The sequence below is a fragment of the Rhinoderma darwinii genome, chromosome 8, assembly GCF_050947455.1.
Source record: "Rhinoderma darwinii isolate aRhiDar2 chromosome 8, aRhiDar2.hap1, whole genome shotgun sequence".
Lineage (NCBI taxonomy): Eukaryota > Metazoa > Chordata > Amphibia > Anura > Rhinodermatidae > Rhinoderma > Rhinoderma darwinii.
The window spans coordinates 826,761-832,760 of NC_134694.1; the positions used below are offsets into that span (position 1 = coordinate 826,761).

Genomic DNA, 6,000 nt, shown 5'->3' on the forward strand with positions numbered 1-6,000 from the left:
TACAGTATATAATAGAATAGTTCAGTATACTATAGTACAGTATATAATAGCACAGTATATAATAGAATAGTACAGTATATAATAGTACAGTATATAATAGAATAGTTCAGTATATAATAGCACAGTATATAATAGAATAGTACAGTATATAACAGTACAGTATATAATAGAATAGTACAGTATATAATAGTACAGTATATAATAGCACAGTATATAATAGAATAGTACAGTATATAATATAATAGCACAGTATATAATAGTACAGTATATAATAGCACAGTATATAATAGCACAGTATATAATAGCACAGTATATAATAGAATAGTTCAGTATATAATGGTACAGTATATAATAGAATAGTACAGTATATAATAGCACAGTATATAATAGTACAGTATATAATAGCACGGTATATAATAGAATAGTTCCGTATATAATAGAATAGTTCAGTATATAATAGTACAGTATATAATAGAATAGTTCAGTATATAATAGAATAGTTCAGTATATAATAGTACAGTATATAATAGAATAGTTCAGTATATAATAGAATAGTTCAGTATATAATAGAATAGCACAGTATATAATAGCACAGTATATAATAGAACAGTATATAATAGCACAGTATATACTAGAATAGCACAGTATATAATAGAATAGTTCAGTATATAATAGTACAGTATATAATAGAATAGTTCAGTATATAATAGTACAGTATATAATAGCACAGTATATAATAGAATAGTTCAGTATATAAAAGTACAGTATATAATAGCACAGTATATAATAGAATAGTTCAGTATATAATAGAATAGTTCAGTATATAATAGCACAGTATATAATAGAATAGTACAGTATATAATAGCACAGTATATAATATAATAGTTCAGTATATAATAGTACAGTATATAATAGCACAGTATATAATAGAATAGTTCAGTATATAATAGTACAGTATATAATAGCACAGTATATAATAGAATAGTACAGTATATAATAGAATAGTTCAGTATATAATAGCACAGTATATAATAGAATAGTACAGTATATAACAGTACAGTATATAATAGTACAGTATATAATAGAATAGTTCAGTATATAATAGTACAGTATATAATAGCACAGTATATAATAGAATAGTTCAGTATATAAAAGTACAGTATATAATAGCACAGTATATAATAGAATAGTTCAGTATATAATAGAATAGTTCAGTATATAATAGCACAGTATATAATAGAATAGTACAGTATATAATAGCACAGTATATAATATAATAGTTCAGTATATAATAGTACAGTATATAATAGCACAGTATATAATAGAATAGTTCAGTATATAATAGTACAGTATATAATAGCACAGTATATAATAGAATAGTACAGTATATAATAGAATAGTTCAGTATATAATAGCACAGTATATAATAGAATAGTACAGTATATAACAGTACAGTATATAATAGAATAGTACAGTATATAATAGTACAGTATATAATAGAATAGTTCAGTATATAATAGTACAGTATATAAAAGCACAGTATATAATAGAATAGTTCAGTATATAATAGTACAGTATATAATAGAATAGCACAGTATATAATAGCACAGTATATAATAGAATAGTACAGTATATAATAGTACAGTATATAATAGAATAGTTCAGTATATAATAGTACAGTATATAAAAGCACAGTATATAATAGAATAGTTCAGTATATAATAGTACAGTATATAATAGAATAGTTCAGTATATAATAGTACAGTATATAATAGAATAGTACAGTATATAAAAGCACAGTATATAATAGAATAGTTCAGTATATAATAGTACAGTATATAATAGAATAGCACAGTATATAATAGTACAGTATATAATAGAATAGCACAGTATATAATAGTACAGTATATAATAGAATAGTTCAGTATATAATAGTACAGTATATAATAGAATAGTACAGTATATAATAGCACAGTATATAATAGCACAGTATATAATAGCACAGTATATAATAGCACAGTATATAATAGCACAGTATATAATAGAATAGTTCAGTATATAATAGCACAGTATATAATAGCACAGTATATAATAGCACAGTATATAATAGCACAGTATATAATAGAATAGCACAGTATATAATATAATAGCACAGTATATAATAGAATAGTTCAGTTCCCCTCGTCTCCGGTCAGTTCCCCTCAGCTCCGTGTCTCCGGTCAGTTCCCCTCGTCTCCGGTCAGTTCCCCCTCAGCTCCGCGTCTAAGGTCAGTTCCCCTCAGCTCCGTGTCTCCGGTCAGTTCCCCTCAGCTCCGCGTCTCCGGTCAGTTCCCCTCAGCTCCGTGTCTCCGGTCAGTTCCCCTCGTCTCCGGTCAGTTCCCCTCAGCTCCGTGTCTCCGGTCAGTTCCCCTCAGCTCCGTGTCTCCGGTCAGTTCCCCTCAGCTCCGTGTCTCCGGTCAGTTCCCCCTCAGCTCCGCGTCTCCGGTCAGTTCCCCCTCAGCTCCGCGTCTCCGGTCAGTTCCCCTCAGCTCCGTGTCTCCGGTCAGTTCCCCTCAGCTCCGTGTCTCCGGTCAGTTCCCCTCAGCTCCGTGTCTCCGGTCAGTTCCCCTCAGCTCCGTGTCTCCGGTCAGTTCCCCTCAGCACCGCGTCTCCGGTCAGTTCCCCCTCAGCTCCGCGTCTCCGGTCAGTTCCCCCTCAGCTCCGCGTCTCCGGTCAGTTCCCCCTCAGCTCCGTGTCTCCGGTCAGTTCCCCCTCAGCTCCGCGTCTCCGGTCAGTTCCCCTCAGCTCCGCGTCTCCGGTCAGTTCCCCCTCAGCTCCGCGTCTCCGGTCAGTTCCCCTCAGCTCCGCGTCTCCGGTCAGTTCCCCTCAGCTCCGTGTCTCCGGTCAGTTCCCCTCAGCTCCGTGTCTCCGGTCAGTTCCCCTCAGCTCCGTGTCTCCGGTCAGTTCCCCTCAGCACCGCGTCTCCGGTCAGTTCCCCCTCAGCTCCGTGTCTCCGGTCAGTTCCCCCTCAGCTCCGCGTCTCCGGTCAGTTCCCCCTCAGCTCCGTGTCTCCGGTCAGTTCCCCCTCAGCTCCGCGTCTCCGGTCAGTTCCCCTCAGCTCCGCGTCTCCGGTCAGTTCCCCCTCAGCTCCGCGTCTCCGGTCAGTTCCCCTCAGCTCCGCGTCTCCGGTCAGTTCCCCTCAGCTCCGTGTCTCCGGTCAGTTCCCCTCAGCTCCGTGTCTCCGGTCAGTTCCCCTCAGCTCCGTGTCTCCGGTCAGTTCCCCTCAGCTCCGTGTCTCCGGTCAGTTCCCCTCAGCACCGCGTCTCCGGTCAGTTCCCCCTCAGCTCCGTGTCTCCGGTCAGTTCCCCTCAGCACCGCGTCTCCGGTCAGTTCCCCTCAGCTCCGTGTCTCCGGTCAGTTCCCCTCAGCTCCGTGTCTCCGGTCAGTTCCCCCTCAGCTCCGTGTCTCCGGTCAGTTCCCCTCAGCTCCGCGTCTCCGGTCAGTTCCCCCTCAGCTCCGTGTCTCCGGTCAGTCCCCCTCAGCTCCGCGTCTCCGGTCAGTTCCCCCTCAGCTCCGTGTCTCCAGTCTGTCAGCGCGTTGTCGTGGCCGCCGTTGTCATGGTAACAGTGTGGCGGCCGCTTCTTCGTGTTTTCCCGCCTTTGCCTTGTTTTCCCGTGATCCTCCGGACCTGACAGAGCCAGAAGTGACGGCTCCGGGAGAATGTGGAGGTGTCCGGCCCGGTGTAAGGCCTATGAGGGGGTAGTTACCGGCGGAGAGACAACGGCTATCACCAGGAGCCGTGCGCCGCCATCTTACCACAGACTCGGCGTCAACTGACAGCAGAGACCCGGCCGAGACCGCGCCTGATCCGGGGAGGGACCGCAGGTCAGCGGGGGTCAGTCAGGAGGGGCCGCCTCAGCAGTGTATATAATAATAGTCATATTACATACCCGTGTCCTGCCTGACCTGTCATATTACATACCCGTGTCCTGCCTGACCTGTCATATTATATACCCGTGTCCTGTCTGACCTGTCATATTATATACCCGTGTCCTGCCTGACCTGTTATATATTATATACCCGTGTCCTGCCTGACCTGTTATATTACATGCCCGTGTCCTGCCTGACCTGTCATATTATATACCCGTGTCCTGCCTGACCTGTCATATTATATACCCGTGTCCTGCCTGACCTGTTATATTACATACCCGTGTCCTGCCTGACCTGTTATATTACATACCCGTGTCCTGCCTGACCTGTCATATTATATACCCGTGTCCTGCCTGACCTGTTATATTACATACCCGTGTCCTGCCTGACCTGTTATATTACATACCCGTGTCCTGCCTGACCTGTTATATTACATACCCGTGTCCTGCCTGACCTGTCATATTATATACCCGTGTCCTGCCTGACCTGTCATATTATATACCCGTGTCCTGCCTGACCTGTTATATTACATACCCGTGTCCTGCCTGACCTGTCATATTATATACCCGTGTCCTGCCTGACCTGTTATATTATATACCCGTGTCCTGCCTGACCTGTTATATTACATACCCGTGTCCTTCCTGACCTGTTATATTACATACCCGTGTCCTGCCTGACCTGTTATATTACATACCCGTGTCCTGCCTGACCTGTCATATTATATACCCGTGTCCTGCCTGACCTGTCATATTATATACCCGTGTCCTGCCTGACCTGTTATATTACATACCCGTGTCCTGCCTGACCTGTTATATTACATGCCCGTGTCCTGCCTGACCTGTCATATTATATACCCGTGTCCTGCCTGACCTGTTATATTATATACCCGTGTCCTGCCTGACCTGTTATATTACATACCCGTGTCCTGCCTGACCTGTTATATTACATACCCGTGTCCTGCCTGACCTGTTATATTACATGCCCGTGTCCTGCCTGACCTGTCATATTATATACCCGTGTCCTGCCTGACCTGTCATATTATATACCCGTGTCCTGCCTGACCTGTTATATTACATACCCGTGTCCTGCCTGACCTGTTATATTACATACCCGTGTCCTGCCTGACCTGTCATATTATATACCCGTGTCCTGCCTGACCTGTTATATTACATACCCGTGTCCTGCCTGACCTGTTATATTACATACCCGTGTCCTGCCTGACCTGTCATATTATATACCCGTGTCCTGCCTGACCTGTTATATTACATACCCGTGTCCTGCCTGACCTGTTATATTACATACCCGTGTCCTGCCTGACCTGTCATATTATATACCCGTGTCCTGCCTGACCTGTCATATTATATACCCGTGTCCTGCCTGACCTGTTATATTACATACCCGTGTCCTGCCTGACCTGTCATATTATATACCCGTGTCCTGCCTGACCTGTTATATTATATACCCGTGTCCTGCCTGACCTGTTATATTACATACCCGTGTCCTGCCTGACCTGTTATATTACATACCCGTGTCCTGCCTGACCTGTTATATTACATACCCGTGTCCTGCCTGACCTGTCATATTATATACCCGTGTCCTGCCTGACCTGTCATATTATATACCCGTGTCCTGCCTGACCTGTTATATTACATACCCGTGTCCTGCCTGACCTGTTATATTACATACCCGTGTCCTGCCTGACCTGTTATATTACATACCCGTGTCCTGCCTGACCTGTCATATTATATACCCGTGTCCTGCCTGACCTGTCATATTATATACCCGTGTCCTGCCTGACCTGTTATATTACATACCCGTGTCCTGCCTGACCTGTCATATTATATACCCGTGTCCTGCCTGACCTGTCATATTATATACCCGTGTCCTGCCTGACCTGTTATATTACATACCCGTGTCCTGCCTGACCTGTTATATTATATACCCGTGTCCTGCCTGACCTGTCATATTACATACCCGTGTCCTGCCTGACCTGTCATATTATATACCCGTGTCCTGCCTGACCTGTTATATTACATACCCCTGTCCTGCCTGACCTGTTATATTACATACCCGTGTCCTGCCTGACCTGGC

The 6,000-nt window shown here is 43.3% G+C and overlaps 1 protein-coding gene and 1 long non-coding RNA gene across 4 annotated transcripts in view; one reads left to right on the forward strand and one right to left on the reverse strand.

Annotated features, from left to right (window-relative positions):
* CNTRL (centriolin) overlaps positions 1-3,834 on the reverse strand; it is an 80,727-nt gene extending 76,893 nt beyond the window's left edge. For 2 of the 3 annotated variants that reach the window (XM_075834582.1, XM_075834581.1), the window contains exon 1: positions 3,747-3,833. The gene's annotated coding sequence lies outside the window, so the exon portion shown is untranslated. Of the gene's footprint in view, positions 1-3,746 lie in introns of all 3 variants that reach the window. The other variant, XM_075834583.1, reaches the window with a different exon arrangement.
* Positions 3,631-6,000, forward strand: part of LOC142658980 (uncharacterized) — a 46,765-nt gene continuing 44,395 nt past the window's right edge. The window contains exon 1 of the long non-coding RNA XR_012850233.1: positions 3,631-3,864. This is a non-coding gene — a long non-coding RNA (uncharacterized LOC142658980). The remainder of the gene's footprint in view (positions 3,865-6,000) is intronic.